This window comes from Arvicola amphibius, chromosome 8, assembly GCF_903992535.2.
Source record: "Arvicola amphibius chromosome 8, mArvAmp1.2, whole genome shotgun sequence".
Lineage (NCBI taxonomy): Eukaryota > Metazoa > Chordata > Mammalia > Rodentia > Cricetidae > Arvicola > Arvicola amphibius.
The window spans coordinates 106324209-106344498 of NC_052054.1; the positions used below are offsets into that span (position 1 = coordinate 106324209).

General features: G+C 42.1%; 1 protein-coding gene across 2 annotated transcripts in view; it reads right to left on the reverse strand.

Moving 5' to 3' along the window:
* The window catches only part of Cab39 (calcium binding protein 39), a 76681-nt gene extending 57853 nt beyond the window's left edge, over positions 1 to 18828 (reverse strand). Inside the window, exon 1 of one of the 2 annotated variants that reach the window (XM_038340044.1) lies at positions 18466 to 18828. The gene's annotated coding sequence lies outside the window, so the exon portion shown is untranslated. Of the gene's footprint in view, positions 1 to 17293; positions 17313 to 18465 lie in introns of those variants that run through there. The other variant, XM_038340045.1, reaches the window with a different exon arrangement.
* Between the last annotated feature and the right edge of the window lie 1462 nt (positions 18829 to 20290).

The window sequence follows — 20290 nt, forward strand, 5'->3', positions numbered from 1 at the left end:
AGGGGGCCTCTAACAAGAACTTCACTCCCAATGCCCTAGGAGCACTAGGCCCATTTCTTGGTAGCCTGACCATTATCCATTGAGGATCAAGTCTTCAACATGTGGATAGATGCCTAAATCAAATTCAAATCACAGCAGTGAGGGACATTTAAAAGAATCTAAGCTTAGCATATGGGTACAAACATAAGCTTTTAATCTTAGCACCATTACAAATTTGCTTACTACTCCATAATTCCGTGTGTTAGTTAACTACCTGAGGTGAAATTAGGAAAACAATGCTAAGAAGATCCTATGTCAAAAAAGAGAAAACAAAGTACATTAAGGCAATCGATATATATGGTTTACAGCAAAATCAAAATAGGGGACTTTGTTTTCTTAAGAGCCAAATTCTAGGGGCTGGAGAAATGGCTCAGTGGTTAAGAGCACACTGGCTACTCTTCCAAAGTTCAATTCCCAGCACCCACAGGGTGGCTCACAACCATCTGGAATGAAATCTGGTGCCATACATGCAGATAGAGCACCCCTATATATTAAATAAACCTTTTTTTTTTAAAGTCAAATTCTAGCTCTGACAGTGGTCCAGCCTCCTCAGCAGTAAAGGGCAGCCCCAGCTCCTTTACTGTGTACACTGTCTACGTATTTGTACATTTACTTAGTTCCCATCAATTTTCTTTCTGGTTAAGAAAAACCACAAATATTTCCAAGCTTATGCAACATATTGTTTAAGTTGCTGTTAATGGAAGGCACAGCAGAAATTGAGTTTTAAATGTCTTCTTTCATAGAAAATTATTTTTACCAGGTATACAAAATATATTTTATTCAAGCAGTACAAAAATTTCCATTCATAAATTAAAATAATAGCTAAGGTGATTTTGCATATCATTTTCATAGTCTAGTCTCATTTCATCAAGGACATTAAGAAAGTACCAAGAATATAAGAGATGAGGATAGCAAGCAATAGGCAAAAACACAATGTAAATGGGAAACAATATACAAATGGTGAGGTAAGCAAAAACGCTGTCCATCAACAAACACTGGTTTCGACCAAAGACAAACAGTTTGCCTTCCAGTCTCTCCGTCTACACTCCAGGAACACTGAGTAAAAGTGCAAGTACTGTGACTTTTTAGTGGTGGTGGCAGAGAGGGGACTGAGTGCTGTGATTACATACAGTTCACTCTCTGCAGACTCCCCAGGTACCTTGAAGATATGTATACTTTAAAAAAGTCTGTTTTTAAGGCTAAAATCTGAGATAAAGGGGAAGAAGCAAATAGGAACAAGTCTTCTAGAGAAGATAAATAACCAAGAAATCTATTACACTATTATCCTAGACACCTAAACAAGCCAGATTAACACACCAATAATCCTCTGCTAGAAAGGTCATAGATCCCTATTTTTATCATTATCATCATCATTATTAATATTATTTGTTTGTTTGTTTCCAAAACAGGGTTTCTCTGCATAGAGAATTAGTTGTTCTGGAACTCATTCTGTAGACCAGGCTGGCCCTGAACTCAGAGACCCACCTGCCTTTGCCTTGTGGGCGCTGAGATTAAAGGCATGTACCAACTATTCCTGGTTCATAGGTCATTCTATATTACCCTCTTATGTTCTTCTATCAATCCCTACCCTGTCATGTACCACTTATACAGCGCGAATGGTATGTGTGACAGTCTATATGAATCAATTTACTGCTGACCTGCATGGTAGCTGAAAGAGGCAAACTAGACGTTTAACCTGGGAGACCAGTACCTAGCCAGAAGCCACTTATAAAATGCAAGTGGCCAGGTGAGAACTCTGTACAAGATGGAGTAAGCAGAGAAATGCAGTAAGAACAGACTACCTTAATGTTTATGGCCTGGTTCCAGCTGTTTGTGGGATCCAGGTACATCTGGTTTTTCCCATGCCCTAAGTATTTCAGTCATTTCCCAAGATAAAATCTTACTAAAATCCCTGCTTTATGGAGGTGGGAGTGGGGTAACACATGAGTGCATGCACGCACGTACACACACACACACACACACCACATACACCTGGGTTTCGCTGCTATGGATATCTTTCCTGACAAGAGCAGCTCTAAGCACAAGTTTGGCATTTCTCCTCTGAATCTCCCAGGGAAACAAACTGGCCTAGTGGTAACAGTGGCATCATCTTTGGCTTTCCTATATAATCTGCATACCCACACTTGGGGGCTAAAGATGTGCCATTAAAAGATTAAGAAACATTGAGCTTGGAGCTCTGTGGTAGTGTTTGTTTGGCATATTCAAGGTCCTGGGTTCAAGTTCCAGTGCTGAACCAATAAAAATAAACAAACAAAAACTATTGTCTGCTTATTTCCACAAAGTAAAAGAATATTCTTCAAGACGATAAAAGAAAATGCAATTTTTCTCTCATGATCATCCTAAACTTAACTCCTAAAATGACCCTGCAAATATATACCCTTTGGATACATGTGCTTGCAGATCCAGATGATATAGACAAATCAACTAAAAATTATATAAATATGTAGGCAGGTGAATACAGGCACAAGCAATTACTTGTAAGAGTTAGAAGGTATCAATATCAACCATTTGAAAGCTGGCACTACACTTGCCACTTGGGAAGCTGAGGAAAGAAGTATCATGAGTTTGAGATTAGCTCGGGCTCCATAGGAAAATTCTGTCTCTAAAATCTAAACACAAGGCCCAAATAAAACAAACCATAAACTGGGGAGATGGCTCTTTCAGTAAAGTTGAGCTCGGAGGCTCAGTGTAGTCTTTTTCTCAAAACAAAGTGGAATGAAGCCAGTCTGCTTTAAATATTAAATAGTGAGGCCAGGAAGGACTATAAAGTGAGACTCTATCTTAAAAAACAAATAACAATAAAAATTTCCACTCTACCCCACTCCAAAAATACAATGCACATCAACTGAGGAAGACACTTAAAAAATGACATGTGCCCCCCCAACCCTCTGAACACATGTACACACAAGCACTAGCATGCATACTTCGCACACACACACACACACACACACACATATTCTACATACACATACACAAAATTACACAAGATAAACAAAAGTTATCAACAACAAAAACACCGTTAACTCCAACTTCTCTTTGTAACAATTCCTGAGAAGGATGTAATACCAAAGGAAGAGAGAATGTAAGCAGAATTTCTTAGAATTTTTTCTTTTAAGCCTGAAAGGGCTAGGTGGAACATTTTATAGTTAGGCAAACCGTAACATCACAGCTTTCATTCTGAGAAATCTCTTAAAAATTGCTTTGGTTTCAAAGGACCTGTGAGTTGGGTGACTCCAGAATCAATGCCTTAGAGTCAAACTAGGTGGAGACAGTAGTTCTCTAGATTCATTTAATGATGGAATGTATGTTGTCTTCTAAACCAGAGCAATCTGGTGAACCAAGAGAGATTAGCTGGGCAGCTGCATGAGGACAAACACTAACGCATACTTTCCCTGAGAAATTAGGGCATTTGTTTATCACCTGCCATTTTGGTCTAGCTAACTTTTCCATTCTGTTCCCATTCACACTCTGATCTAGCAAGAGCAAAGAAGTGCCCTCCACAGGGTCACCTGTGCCTACATATTTCTTAGTGATGAAAACAAGTCTCTCTTGGCAAATATTAACAAGTTCTTACGTTTCCAGGAGAATATGCTTATGCCCCAACTCTTTAATCTCCCATCCACCCACCCATCCATCCATCCATCTATCCTGATGGCAGATTGGATGACATTTTCCCCGAGGAATATGACCCAATGCTTCTGTCTCCCATCAGCATCCATCCATTCCAGACGGTGGACTGAATGCCATTTTCCCTTTCAAGGACACACCATCATTTTCATCTTTCTCATGGAACTTGCTCTTCTCTGGTGGTGCTGGCAAGAGAATCCAGGGTCTCATGCATGCTAAACAAGCACTCTCCTGTGAACCCTCGGATCTATACTGACTTGATTGCATTTTCCTAAAAGCCCAGTATCTTCACATGATCTCTTTTCTACTCCAAACTGAGCTGTTTTACTATGGCTTACGAACCTCTGTGCTTGCTTTTCACAATATGGAAGACTACATAAAAGCCAACAATGACACATGGTGTTTATGTGTACAGCATCGGATGATACCAAGTGTCTTGAACCCAATGTTCTGGAACTCACTATTCAAGAGATGACTTCACTTCTCTATCACAAACTTCACCTTTCACATGTGACACTGCACCAAATACCAACACACCAACAAAATGAGGGCGACACCAACAGAACAAGGATAACACAAGTTGAAAACCATTTTTCAAATACCTTTAACAATGGAAAGATTGCCAGGTGGTGATCAGGAGGCGGATCTCTATGAGTTCGAGGCCAGCCTGGTCTCGAAGAGCTAGTTCTAGTACAGGCTCTAAAACTACAGCAAAACCCTGTCTCGAATCCCCCCCCCCCCAAACAAAACAAACAAAAAATGGAAAAGATTTAAAGAGTCAAACCATCTTCTCCCACTTAGCAGCTAAAACAGACTTCGAAACAACAATTTTACTGAGATATAATTCACAATTTACCCATTTAAAGCATACAATTCAGTAATTTTCAGCATATTCAGAGTGAAACTACAATCACATAACCAGTAAGAACCTTTTTAAATTGGCAGTAATTTATAGTATGAAAAATAAAATGTATTTTTACTGGTTTACATGAAATGAACATCTTAACAACCTGCATATAAACTAGGCCATAGTATTTCCCAGAAAAAAGACTTTACTAGTAACTGTATGCATTTACCCTGTGTTTTCAAGCCAATTAGCCTTGAACATTACCACTTCTCAAAATATCAACTTACTGCCTCCCACCTAGTCCACCTGCATTTATTTATTTAGATACTACATTTCCCAGTGTTTTAGAACATAACTTATCTGAAAAGTATTTAACAGCATTGTCCTGTCAATAACCCACCAATATCCTGCTCGGTTTGCTCATTCAAGAACACAAAGCTAACAGTGTATGTTCTCATCAGACCAAGTCCCCATCAGGCCCTGCTGTTTGTTAGAGGTGTTCAACAAAACTCTAGGGCAAACTTTCTGAGTCTCAATTTAACATGAATAGAATACCAGGGACATTAAAAACAAAAAGAAAAGCTGGCAAGCAAGTGGCAGTGACTGACTTCTCAGCACTCTACCAGACTGAGGTAAATATCAACCTTTTACTATCACTTTGTCACACACTTCCCACCCCCTTTAAATCATCTGAAAGAAATGGGAAGAAGTCTGTTTTGTCATTCAAAAGTCTGATTAAGTAACCACATAAATTCTCTTTTAACCTTATTCTTCTACCCGGAATAGTCCCATACAAAATGTACCTATCTATCGAAACTGATTTCCTGGAATGGGTATGTAGCTGGGTGGCAGAGTGCTTCCCTGGCATATGCAAGTACCTGAGTCGAATTCCCAGCACTATATGTGGATAAGAAAAAACCTCCCCAATGGTCTAAAAGTTTCTTACTAAATAATCTTTTCTCAGAGCCAGGCGGTGCTGGCGTACCCCTTTAATCCCAGCACTTGGGAGGCGAAGGCAGGTGAATCTCTTAAATTCGAAGTCAGCCTGGACTAAATAGTGAGTTTCAGTACAGTTAGGGCTACAGAGATACCGTTTTTCCCCTTCCCCCTTATGAGTGTGATTGTACTCATTAAGTAGGTTCTTAAATATCTTGAGGTTTATGAGTGGGTTTTACTGAGATGGAAGGCCCTGATGTCAATCCCCAGGACCCACACACTGGAAGGAGAGAACCAATTCTTCCAAGCTGCCCTCTGATCTCCATAGGCACACCATGGCATGTGTATGTCCAAGCACTTACACACATAATGCAAGTGCATGCACACTAAACACAATTTAATATACTAATATGAGGGATTTTTTTCTTGCTTAGTCTTCCCACTTTTTATGACTGTACAGTTTCTTAAAAGTTTAGTTTTTTGGTCTGGTGGTTAAAAGCACTACCTGCTCTTCCAACGGTCCTGAGTTCAATTCCCAGCAACCACGTGGTGACTCACAACCATCTGTAATGACTGATGCCCTCTTCTGGCCTGCAGGCATACATGCAGACAGAACACTGTACACATAATAAACAAATCCCTTAAAAAAGAATTTTTTCAGTGATCCCAAATATTTCATATTTAGACATTTTTTTCATAGCCATAATATTTCTGTCCTGACATTTGTAATACTACTTGCAAGAAATCAAGTATCTTTGAATAAAATATGGCTAATGGGCTGAACTCTTTAGCTCTTTAACTGAGTGTATAAGTTTAAGATTATAACTGGCTAGGTGCAGTGAAACATCATGCTGATAATCCCCGCACTTTCCAAAATGGCTCTAGAAACTATAAAATACCAGCAAGTGTAGATAAACAGGAACCTGTTAAAGAGGGTTTGTTGTGTGCTTGGTTCTACTCTATTCACTTCACCTGTACTATCTCACAGCAAGCCTGGGAAGATTATTATTCTAGTAACACAAACAGAGCAACTCGGAGTAAGAGGTTTAGGATGTGAGCCACAGAGCCTGGGTCTGGCACTGGTGGACAAAAAGGGAGTGCCAACTAGAGCATTCTTCCTGAGCACAAGCTCTTAGAAAACAAAATAAGGATACAAGGGACACAGCTGGTACCTAATACTGTCCTGCTGTCCTGGCCAGAATAAAAACATGCTAAGTAAAGGGAGAAAATAGCAATATTGGAAGATTTTCCTTTTAAAGGTAAAAGCTCACTGTAACCCAGGCTGGCCTCAATCCTGTGATCCTACTGCCTCAGTCTCCCAGGTGCTGGGATGGAGAGAAAATGCCTCACAGATTTGATTAAAGGACAAACTTATTAACGAGGGCATTTTCTCAGCTGAGGTTTCTTTTCCCCAGACTAACTCTAGCTTGTGTCAAGATGACTAAACAAACAAACACACAAAAACAAACAAACTCCAAACCAAAAACCCAACTAGCAAAATAGAATTATTTCGTAGAAACATCAATATTTCAACTTAAAACGGCATGAATGCACCAGGGGTGGGGTGGCAGCGGCGCACACCTTTAACCCCAGCACTCGGGAGGCAGAGGCAGGCGGATCTCCATGAGTTCAAGGCTACAGAGTGAGTTCCAGGTCAGACTCCAAAGCTACAGAGAAACTCTGTGTGTGTGTGTGTGTGTGTGTGTGTGTGTGTGTGTGTGTGTGTGTGAGTGAATGCTTTCCTTACTTAGAATCCTGAAAGAAAGGAAATAGCTAATAAACGGCCTGGAGCTTCTAGAAATCAACACCTGGCTGTGGTGTACAGCAACCGTACCAATTTCCAGATGTGTGGTTTGTAGATTTTAACTTTCCACTCTATGGAAGAACAGCATTTGAACTTCTCTGAGTCTTCCTGTAAAACTCCATTTCTTCTCAGCTCCTTAATCAGCACTCATGGTAACTCACCGCCTGAACAGAAGGCTTGGTGTGGCTATGTTCCAGAATGGGTCTATTAACCCAGTCTTGTCAAGACAAAAAAGCTATGTCATGTACAAGGTTAAGCTCTACACCAGAGTTCTGAATGTAGGACCCTTTCTAATTTATACTGTTTAATTTATTGAACACATGAAAACATTGGGTTCTTATAAATGGGCTGAATACTTACATAGGTCTTGACCACATATCAGCAACTGGTATTCATGTATAGGTTGGCCATTATTTACTTTTTATCTCAGACTTCATGCTAACAGCAGCACAGAATTCCTGTGCTATTTTCATACTGAGCTGGCATGTGCAGAGGATGCTGTCTACAGTCTTATTTTAGCCCAGACTAGTGACCCCACTGACTATTTGCTTTACTGATCAGGTACAACAGAACTCCCATAACAAATGTTCACCAGGGGTCTGGAGAGATGGCTTAGCAGTTAAGAGTGCCTGCTGCTCTTGAAGAGGACCTGAATTCAGTTCTCAGCACCATGTTGGATGGCTCACAACCTCTGGTAATGCTGGCCCCAAGTGTTTCTTCACCCCTGTCCCAGGAAGGCACCTAAACTTATGTGAACACACCCACATTTAAATACACTACACACACACACACACACACACACACACACACACACACTTCTGAGACAAGGGTCTCACTATGCAGCTTTGGCTGTCTTGGCACTCTATGTAGACCAGGCTGACCCCAAACTCAGAGATTCACCTACCTCCCAAGTGCTGAGATGAAAGACATATGCTACCACACCTGACCTTTGCGGGGGCAGGGGATTATGAAACATAACTTTATCTTAAAGTCTTGAAAAAAAAAAAGTCAAGCGAGGAAGAATTTATTCCTGGGCCAGTACACTCATATGTGTTATGGGTCACATAGACACATGAAGTAGTAGGCTATGTTTAAGACAATAGTTGATTTGGCCTCCACCATTACTGACCTCCTCTGTCTCTTTTCTTGGGTTAAGGCCCCGATGATAGTAGAAATATTAAGAATAGGAGAACTAAAAATAACCTATTGAAATGGGGATAAAATAAGAAACATCAACTTTTATTTTTGTTTTAGTGAATTAGAACTAAAAGAAACAGGGTCGGGGATAGCTTGGTGGTTAATACTGGCTGCTCTTCCAGAGGACCTGGGTTCAATTCCCAACATGGCAGCTACAACTGTAACTCCAGTTCCAGAGGATCCTAGCTTCAGGGGATCTGACACCCTCTTCTGGCCTCCCTGGCACCTGCAGACACATGCACAAATATGATTCAACTACTACCTGCCACATGGCTGGAACCATCACACCTCCATGAAATCCTGTCAATTAAGGTGGGGGGGCACACACCCTCACACAGACAGACATGCAGACAAAACAGCAATGCACGTAAGATAAAAATAGATAAATCATTAAAAAAGAGAGAAAACTATAAGAAACTAATCACTGTTGCAAGCATGCACACTGTTTGTCTAGACAGGGTCTCACTATGCAACCTCTAAATTCAAATGTGTGAACCTGTCTCCTGCTTCAATATCTTGAGAGCTAGGATTACATGCAAGCACCATGATGCTGGGCTAGTATGGATACATTTGTATTTAATTACATGCCTACTTAAGGAATTGTGTAAAAGAAAAACTTTTTAGTTGTGCAATACTGTACCATAAAGCTCGTAACTAGGAGGTAAAACTTTTAAGTGTGTCCTTTCTGCTGACATCACAGCAAATGACACATTCAACTACAGATCAAAGAGTAGGCTTACTTAAAGAATTTCCATAGTCATCAAATATTTCTGAAAGTATATATGGCAGAGAAAAAGAGCTCTGAGAGCCTCAGTCACTATAACAGCTACCATGTACTAGGAACCTGGAACATGCCAGATACTGTGCACACCTTCTTATTGAACCTTTACAGCGTCTTTACAGACAGCAGTCTACTCTTACTATCTCCCAACAAGAAAATAGGGAAGAATGGGCCTACAATATGATCGCCAGGAGCATGTAACCTTCTCAAGGCCTTCAACTTTTCAACTGTTTCACTACAGAACTGTCTCTATAGTACAGCCTCACTCTTTTCTATCGGCTGTGTTTATAACCCATGTAACTTAAAAATGTATCTCAAACTGCATAGTAAATTGTTCCTAATAGTTTTAACAAGCATTAACAAATCTAGAATACTGGAAAGCATCATATAGAGTAAGAGCTCTCCTTCATGGGCTGCAGATACAGGACAGTGTTCTTCCAGAGGACCAGGCCTTGGTTTCCAGCATCCGCATGTATCTTTGGTTCTAGGGGATCTGATACCTTCTGGCCTCCACGGGTACTAGTATGCATATGGTACACATACATGCAGGCAAAAATACTCATTTCAAGACAAAAATTAATTCTGATAAAAAGTTATCCTCTCTCAGATGGGTGTGTAAAGCTCCCTCGGGAAGTAAGAAACTAAAACTGCCAAAGTTCTAGGCCAACCTAGTCTACCTAGCAAGTTCCAGGTTAGCCAGTTACAAAGCAAGATTCCCATTAAAAAACAAAACAAAACCAAAAAGCTAACATCTTTACCAGGAAATAATGCTATGAAAACCATACCATTAAGTGTGCAAAGTGAACATTTCTCAAACTATTCCACTGGAACCTCTCTTTTAAGGTCTTTGTGGATCTTCCCAGGGAAAGGGACACTATGATCAAGAAACCTCAGCAAGCTGGGAAGTGCTGCCCATTATGGTGTCTTTGGAAAGGGTCATAATGTGCACTATTTTTCTCTGACACGCTCTACAGAAAAGATAATCACTGTTAAAATTAAAAACCTAGGGCTAAGGATAAAGCCTGGTGGTAGAGTATCCACCTGGAATGCATGAAGCCCTGGGATCAATCACTAAAACAAAACAAACAAACTGGAATACATGCCTATAATCAACACTTGGGAAACAGCAGCAGAAAAATGGAGACTGTAAAGCCATCCTCAGTTATATAGAAAATTCATGGCCAGCCTGGACATGAGACTTTGCCTCCCTCCCCTAAAAAGACCCAAATTACAGAGCTACTATCAAAAACTAATAATACTCCACAAAACACAACTTGATAAGCTTACCAGGAAAGCGGGATCCTTTACCTTTCTACTACAATCTTTTCTATGATGTAAATCACTTTCCAGTGCAAATACAGCAAGGACAGGTGAACAGGAAAATGTCCTTTGGTTAAGCAGTTCATCTCGGCTGACTACAAATATTATCACACTAGCATATGCCTGGATCATTTATTATTTACAGAAACGTTTTCTTCCCTAAAAATACAAAGGGAAGCAAGAAGATACCTTAAAGTTTTCCAAGCCAGACATGGTGGTACATGCCTTTAATCCCAGCACTTGGGAGACAGATGAGAAGGATCTCTGTGGGGCCTACATGGTCTACATAGTGAGTTCCAGGACAACTAGGACTGTTATACAGAGAATCCTGTCTCAAAAAACAAAACAAAGCAAAAAAAAAAAAAAAAAAAACAAAAAACAACAACAACAACAAAAAAAAACCAGTTTTCAAAAGTTAAGAACAAACCCCAAAACTTTCAATTCCAAACAACTTATATACCTAATATAACTCATAAAGGCTGAACAAAGGATAAAGGGATCTTGTAATGGGGTGAGAGTGAGAAGATCTGCATAGATTGTACTGGTGAGCCAATTCCTGCCTGCCTGTCATGAGTACCTATCTAGACGATAGTTTGCCATTACAGCAGAAAAGGGTTGATTAGATGGATCAATAAATTCTTGAAGCCAGCATTTAAAAACAGTATTTAGCAGAAAGTTTATAGCATGTGAATCAAACAAAAGCTACCTGAGGAGTTGTTACTTGGCCACTGTTATAATCCTAGATAGGCAAGGAGTGGTAGCTCAGATGGCGCAGAAGCTTAGTGCAGGTAGAGCATCAGGAGACATCTGCTAGGAACTGCTACCTCCAACCTGACTCTCCAGGTCTGGTCCTTCCTTCCACTCACTGCCTTTGGTTCATGTGTTTCCCTTCCCCCAAACAGCTAATAGGACTTCACAATTGTGACAAAGCAACTCATGGGAGGGAGGCTTTGAGAACTTGCTAATCATTATCTGACTTATTAAACTTGTACTTTATTACCATTTAACATTAGTTCTCAACATTTTGTAACTACGAATTACAAAATAGACTTTTTTTTGTTGTACACCTTTACCCTACTCAGAGTACTTAAACAGTGTGAAATAATTCCAGGCACCTGACCAACTGGGAGAAAAAAATGTGCAAGTGCAGTCAGTCACATGCTTTCAAGTTCTCATAAAGAAACAGCCTTCACCACCACAAACAAAACCCTACAGGAAAGAAAGGTAAGCCAAACCCCCACAACACGATTACAGAAAATAGGGGCAATACAGACTGGAGGAGTTTCCAACCTAGGCCTCTTAGTGGAATCAAGGATGACTGACCCAGAGTGACAACACCATTAGTCATCCCATCAGAACCCAGCCCTGCCTACTGCCCACATGCTTCTCATCCTCACAGTAGGAGTAACATAAAAAATAAACACTATCCACTGGCCAAACTAAACTATACACTACTGAGCAATTATGACTATACAACTAAAGCATTTAAAACAAACCATCATTTTTGGGATTATAACATGTGGCTATTGTTTAGAAATCAATTAAAAATCCTCATCTGCCTTTATAAACCATTTTAGAACACTAACACAAAAATGCTCAGATGATGAAGTAATGCTCAGTCCAGAGAACTCCTGTGTTGAAGTGGAGTGGACCTGGTTTCCAATCCCAGCTCAGTTGCAGTATTTGTATGCCCTTAGGTCTAAGGCTCCACTTTGGTTTCGCATCTGTAATGATGGAGACAACACTACTCACCTTAGAGGTTTGTCCAATGTGTCAACAGGTAACAGTAACCATGTAAAGTTTATGTAGTAATCTTTGCTCGTCTACCCTGGTTCTCTATTTCACCTTTAATCTTCATACTGTCATCCCAAACAAAATTATGAACCCTTCTATGCTAAAACAAAAAAAATGCAAAGGCCATTTAACATATACTGAATACAATTATTGTCATTTAAAATAATGAGGTTCAAAAGATATTACTGCATAAAGTACAAAAATTTCACTCATACAATCTACATGAAGAACAAAGATACCTAGCTCCAGCCAACCCCATAACTTATAAACTGTAGAGCAACCCTGGGCAAGTGGCTAGATTTTGAAGAAAACCCTACCTGCAAAATTAACCAAATACTGCCTCCAGTTAGAGCAGGCTTCAGTGTTTCCATCCGCAGAAAGAACCATTCTGAGTAGATTGTTTCTGAAGTTCTAAAGTTTCTTCTATTATTAGCATCACAAAACTTATGATGTCTGGACAGTTATTAAGTGCCAGGGCCACTATCCCTACAACTCTCAGATATAGTCCTACCATTCCTATCTGAGGAATCTAAGCTAAAAGGGAGTTCAGGAACTTGCCTGGAGTAATAGAACCCACTGAAGGAGAGGTAAGGATCCCAATCCAAGCACAACACTTTTAACCCTGAGATTAGTCCTGTCCTCCAAATCCCAGAGACCAAGAGTGGGCCAACATAGATTTATAAACCACAACCTGTTTAGGCTGTTTTCCTGTGCTTAATACAGCACGTTTGGGGGGAAGAACTACGACCAATACAATTAACAGCACCTTGTTAGAGGGCAAGCTATGGGCCATTAGACAAAGCTATAAAGTATCAACCAAGTCACAAAACCTGTTTTGTTTCTCAGGCAAACATTTTATCAAAATTATAAAATTAATCCATGTTTTAACATTACTGTACTTTCTTAGTCAACAATATACCCACTGAATAATGCACCAAAGAATAATTGCTCAAAAAAAAAAAAAGGTGCCACTAAACACTGGTTAACTAGGTTTCCTTTCATTGTAATAGGCACTGGAAATGTGTGTGTGTGTCAGTGCATGCCTGTAAGCCAGCCAGTACCTAAGAAACTGAGGAATATCGTACACTGGAAGCTAGACTGGGTTATAACAGTGAATTGGAGGCCAACCTAGTCCACAATGAGACCCTGTCTCCCACTTCCCCCAAAACATATACATATAAACAAGCAAACATAAACCTACAGCTTAAAACAATACACTGGGTATGGGACTCAAGAGTGGCAAGGTCTCAAGTTAGAAGAAATACTCAAGGAATCGGTATGTGATGGATACAGTCACCATAAATGGCCTGGGTAGGCCTTACCACTCTCCTTTGCGGCTACTTCACACCTGACTGACCTCTTGCAATTCTCTGCATGCCATTCTCCCTTCCTCTGCCAGTTGAAATTTACAGCTGTTATAGACCACAAGTCTATCTTCCTCTGCCCTTCCTTTCTGGGGAAAGTTAAAATGACAGCAAAAACTTAAGTTCTGTAAGATAAAAATGGCAGAGGACTACACACAACAACACATACGCCTGTGCACACACAATGCTGATGGCAATGAGCCATTAACCTTCAATCTAAACTCTGTTACCAAGAATCTCAATAACTCTTCTCATAATCTTGGATGGTCTGAGAAGCAGAAACCAAACATTTTTTTTTATTCCCAGACTAGTCTATAAGCAATGCCATGTGTTCTCTTCAGCACAACCACTAGATTGAGACAGTGATAAAACCAGGTGTGGTGGCTCCTGCACTTAACTTTTGTTTCAGCCCTAGGGAGGAAGAGGCAGGAGGATCTCTGCTGAGTTTGAGGCCAGGCTGGTCTAGAGTTCCAAAACAGCAAGGGCTACATACAGAAACCCATTCTCAAAAGAACAAACGAAACTAAATAAAGCTCCATACAAGATTATCCTAGCTAGGCACTATGCTGTACCGGTAACATGTCTATAACCCAAGCACTCAAATGAGGATGAAGCGCAAGGACCATTTGAGGTTCTTATGGGCTACATACATGGACCCCAGATAAAACAAACAAAAAACACAAAAATAAAATCACACAAGTTTATCACACGGTTTCTCTGTGTAACAGCGCTGGCTGTCCTGGAACTTGCTCTGTAGACCAGGCTGGCCTGGTCTCACAGAGATCTTCCTGCCTCTGCCTCCCAAGTGCTGGGATTGAAAGCGTGTACCACCACCAGCACCGCCTGGCTCACACATTCTTTTACTAAAGGTTTGACTATCAGTCTTCTCTGACAAAAGAACAGAGTAATTATACCCTTGTGAAAATTCAGCTACTTGGTTTGTTTTGCACAGACACAAATACAGCATCTTCACACCTCTGGAATAAAGCATCCAAAGTCAGAAGTAACCTAGTTCAGGGATCCATGGAGATTTCATTTTCCCAAACTTTATCACATGGAGAAATTTTGTCTACAAAAATAAAAATTTTGCTACTATTCATGTTATCTATGATAAAAAAACAAACACCTTATTAAAATGACCCATGAAAAAGAGGCAAATGGATTTTTTTAAGAGGTAAGATTTAAAAGATCAATAATGGTACCCAAAAAATGCCACCTGAAATTCTGGTTTATCGCTAGATTTTATCTCTTTTCTCTTTTATGCTTGTGGGGAGGGGAGTGTGATTTTGTCTGTCTACATCTATACTTTTATTTATAGAGCCAGCAGGACAAGTATCAACAGTCAGTGATCAACTTCTCAGGAAAATTATGCCCTTGGTAGAACACAGCAAATGCTACAAAAATCCATACTTAACAAAAGTTGGCCAAAAGAAAATTTTTGAGTATTAGAAAATAACAAAGATGCTATACAGCATATACATTTTGCAATATACAATAAAGATTCACATAAGACAAATTATAAAACCAAACCCAGTAAGTAACTGGACTGTTCAAACTATTTCATATTAATCTTATGAAAACTCAAGTCTGCAGTGGTGGCACACATCTGTAATCCCAGCATCTGGCTGAGGCAGAAAGACTACCACAAATCCTAGGCCAGCCTAAACTACAAAGTTAAGTTTAGGCCAGTATGAAGTACTGAATGAGGCTCTGACTCAAAAAAACAGGAACAAAGCTGGGTGGTGGTGTATTCCTTTAATTCCAGCACTTGGTAGGCAGAGGTAAGTAAATCTGAGTTCAAGGCCAGTATGGAATAAAAAACACAACAAAAAATATAGTCTACTTCATCATCTCATTTTCTACACTGTTCAAAAAAGAAACAGCAAAACACAAAAGGAATAATAGCTGATTTAATACAAGGACCTACAGTCTAAAATGCCAATAAACTAAACTAAGGTACATTAAAAAAAAGCTCCCTTGTAATGACAGCATATCATTTCACTAAATTTTGTGTGCCAGCAAAAAGAAATATATTCAGCCTGAATCTTTCTAATGGCATGATTAAAAAGCATACCCCCGCGGATAGCCCTAGTACAGAGACCATATTTTAGTAGTAGGTAGAGGGTAGGAAGGGTTACAACATTATAGTGTACAGGAGAGAGTATATCAGCCATGAATGTAATCTTTTCACAGTGCCCTTCATTTAATTTTCTTTTTAATTGTGTACACACGTGGGTATGTGAACATGGAGTGTATGGAGCTGCTGGAGCTGTACAGAACCGAACTGGATTCTGAAAACACAACGAGAACAGAACTCAGGTCCTCTGCAAGAGCAACATTCACTCTCCAGTCATCTCTCCAGCCCTCAAGTGCCCTTCTAAAAGCACCTGCTGTGTGCTCTCCTTCATCCCTCATAATCAGATACATGCATTCTGCCAAACGAAAACATATTCAGTAAGCAGCAATGCGCCCAAACCTTGAAGAGAAGCTAATAATATACTCCCAACAAGAAACCGTAAATAACAATGCAAACAAAACACGTAGGGAAACTTCCATACTGGTGTTGTTGGCTCATGTCTGCAATTCCAGCATTTAGGAGGCTAAGTCGGGAAAACTATCTGGAGTTTTGAAGTTAGCCTGGCCTCCACAGCAAGTTCCAGGACAGCCTGAGCCAGAGTAAGATTCTGTCTCAAAATGCCAATAAAAAAATAAATAAATACACACAGTGTATCTCTTTACATAAAGAAAATAGACATAGAAAAAGAACAAAAGGAAATATGCAAAAATTCTGACAGCAACAAAATCTAAGAGGTAAGATTAAGAAGATAACTTAAAAAAAAAAAAAAACTAGTTGTTTTTGTAATCCTAGCACTTGGAAGCCTAAAACAGAAGGATGGCAAATTGGAGAAGAACCTGAGCTACACAATGAGACCCTGTTTCAAAAGATGGGGGCAGGGTGAGGGAGAGGAGGGAAGTGGAGAAAGGAGAGATGGACTCTTACTTCCACATTTCAAAGAGCATATCTTAAAAAACAAAACAAAACAAAACAGGGTCTCACTGTGTATCTTATCTGGTCTGCAGTTCCTTCTGCAGACTGGGCTGGCTTCAAGCTCAGAGATTCAGTATGCCTCCCAAGTCTTGCTGAACTAAAAGTGTACACCACCAGCATCAGCTAGATTGTGACTTACTTTGGTAAAGAAAAATGTAAAACTGAAAAAAGTAGGTATTTCCTTGTTCATACAAGAGTTTACAAAATCAGTATTAAGTTCTAAGTTAATTCCACAAGTCGTATACTGTAGGCTTCTAGCAGTTGCTAATTACTTGCTGGGTTTTTTTTTTTTTAACCTATGAAATAGAGCTTAACAACTTTCACTTCTGGCTATCCAATATTTTCATAACTAAAAACTAACAAAAAACTTACCCTTTCAGCAAAGGGTGTATGTCCAACTGTCTGTCTAGACAATTGCTAACAGGTTTTTTTTTTGATTTTTATAAATTAGCAGTTTAAATTTCAATTCCAACACGGAGGCCCAGAAGTTCTGAAGCAATTTTAAAGAACTCACCAGCACAAACTCCTTGTGTGCGAAGAGGAGGTAAATTTAGGGACCTCTTTCCATAACTTCTACCAAGCGCGTATCTAGTGACAATTTCGGCAAAAGGTATTTTCCTTGGCTTGGACACAGATGTACTTAGACACCTCGGAAACTGTCAAAAATCCATCTCAAACTGCCTAATACTTAAGGAACAATGTCAACGACTGTGGCCTTCTCTGCTCGCCTGTCTTTCATGAGAGCGCCTTTAATATGCCCTAGCATACATTTCCGGCTTCATGAGTCACTGAAAAATGAGTTCTAAGTTTCCCGTGGAAGGTCGCTCAAACAGCTCCTCCACGCCATTCAAAGATCTGACCCCCAACTGCCTCTTCAGACTACCCCACCTACCGCGGCACTCGGTGATGGAATTAGCAACATTCCCATGCTCTTTGTACCTTTGTCCTCTACTGCTCGGTTGCCCCTCCACGCCCTTCTCAACAACCTCCTTCGCCTCCCAAATCCAATCGAGTCTTCTAGACCTGGTTTAGCACCGCCTCACCCAGGCAACCTCCCAGATTCGTGGGAAGGCGGAAACAAACGATCGACAGGTCAGGTCTTCCCCGAGCACCTTTCCAGCAGTCGGTAGTTCTTAAACAGGACTTATCTATCCCCTCCTGCCTGGTGTCGTGGTTATTTGTGTACCCGGTCTTATCTCTCACATCACAACGTTAAAAGCTCCCCGGGGGAGGTCACCTCCTGGCTGGGTTCACCTCGAAGTCGCTACGGCACCGGCACGCAGTCGGCGCTTTGGGTTGCTCCAACCGAATCCGGGAACGCGCCGAGCGCACAATTCCTAGCCAGAAATCAGTTAAGCATTTTCCTGCAAGGGTCCCTACAAAGATAGTGCCTGCGTCCCGCTAACAGGGAGGGTGTGTGGGGCTCGGGGGCTAGGTGCTCCAAGTCCCCGGCGCGGCGGGAGTGACAGCTGGTCCGGACCAGCTCTCCCCGGGTTAGTCGCAGCCCCGGCCGGCAGGCCCCGGGAACCTAGCACCGGCGAGGACAGGGGCGGTGCCCGGGGCTCCGGCTGACCCGGGCCGCTCCCGCCGCCGCCGCCGCCACCACCCGGGAAAATGGAGGCGGGCCGGGCGGAAGCCGGCGGGCGTCCGCGTCGCGAGCAGGGCCGGGCCGGAGGGGTCACTCACGGGGCTGGGCCGGGCCAGGGAGCTCCCTCTCCGTGTCGTCGCCGTCCCCGTCCTCGGCCGCCGCCGCCTCGGGCTGCTCGCTCGGTCCCCGCGGCGCGGCTCGGGCGCTCCGGCCCTCCGTTGTCCTCCGCCCGCAGCTGCTCCCGGCGACGGGCTCCCGCGGCGGCGGCGGCTGCGCGGGCGGACGGTGGCCCAGGGGGTTCCCGCGGTGGCCGCCGCGCTGCTGCGCTTGGGCTGGCTGCGGCTGTGGCTTTGAGGCCCGGCACCGCCTTCGCCTCTGAGGTCGCCTCAGCCTTCGCGCGGCTACTGAAGCCTCGGAGTCTCTCAGGCCGCGCGGCTCCTGGCGCCCCGCGCCCAGCTCCGGCTCGAGCCCGGCTTTGACGTGCGTACTGCGCAGCCGCCGAAGGTGCGACGTCGGGCGGCGTCGCAACGCCCTCTGCAGCCTCGGGCGCCGCCGGGCGTCCTGGAGGACTCAAGACGCCTGAGTCGTAGGACAGGGAAGAGGTGGGGGCAATAAAAAAAAATCAGATGCCAAACTGAAGTCAATGTGCCCCCTACTTGCTGTTTGGCCCTCAGTCCCTCTTGGGCATCTGAGTTCTTTTTCTGAAGGAACACACGCCCGCTTCCTCAAGTCTTAAAACTTTATTCATGCTTGCAATTTCATTTTAACATCTCCAGACAGAAAAAAAAAAAAAAAGATTCAACAGGGACACAAATCCTACTTCCAGAGAGGAGTGTGTAGCGGTGCTCGCTGGTAATCCCAGCATTTGGAAGTGATCAGGAGGATTAGGAGTTCAAGGTCATCCTATGCCACACTGGTCCAGGCCAGCCTGGGCTGTGTGAATCCCTGCCTCAATAAATAGATAGATGGATGGATGGATAAATAGCTGGACAGATAAATAGATAGATGAACAAATAAATAGATGAATGAATGAATGAATAAGTAAAACTATAAATGCAGTGATACAGTAGCAACTGCTGTAAGTATACTCAGAGGAATAAAGTTGCAAGGGTCTGAGGACAAAGTCTGGTACCCAGAATGCCACAAATAAGCGTCTTTGCTTTAGATCTGTGATTTAACAGGATATTTGAACAACTACAGTGTGGGGGAGGGAGGTTGAACCTTAAGCAGTCCTTGTAAGCCCCTGTGAGAAAGTACAAATAAACAAAGCAACGATGTGTACCAATGAATAGTTTAAGACACTGGATGAGGAGGGAAGACGGTGTGGGTTACTCATATCACTACAAGGTGATGTGAGCCTCCTGTGAGGACTTCTGTATCCGAGAAAGGGAAGCTACCCGTAGGATTTGACCTTGTAAAGGGTTTTCTGAGCACTGTCACCATGGTATGAAGACCAGAGTGAAGGGCCTGAGGAATTCCACAAGGCCAGCAGTTAGAGGCTGTTGAGCCTCTAGCGGAGATGGAGGAGTAGCTCAGGTGTTGGGTGCTTCTCTTGTCTATTATGGGGTAGGTTCAAAGAGAGCCGAGATGGAGCCGAGGGAGACTAAGAGGGTGACACATGCCCATTGTTGTGATGTATCTGCCAGCAAATGCCACTCAAAAATGGGTTCAAGCTGGTAAAAAGCCAGTGACTGCACTGGGTGTTCAGGACCCAAGTGCAGTCCCAAACCTTTCTCAGGATGGGCTTTTAAGCCCAGAGCTCAAATCTAGGCTGACACACGTCAGTTCACAAGAACAGTTCGCCAGAAGCAGAGCTACAGAAGTCAAAAGGGAAGGTTAGTCCAGTTACGGACTTTCCCAGAGCTATGGACGTTGATGGATTAGGGTCTTTGTTTTCATTCTGGCAGATGTTGCTACCTATAT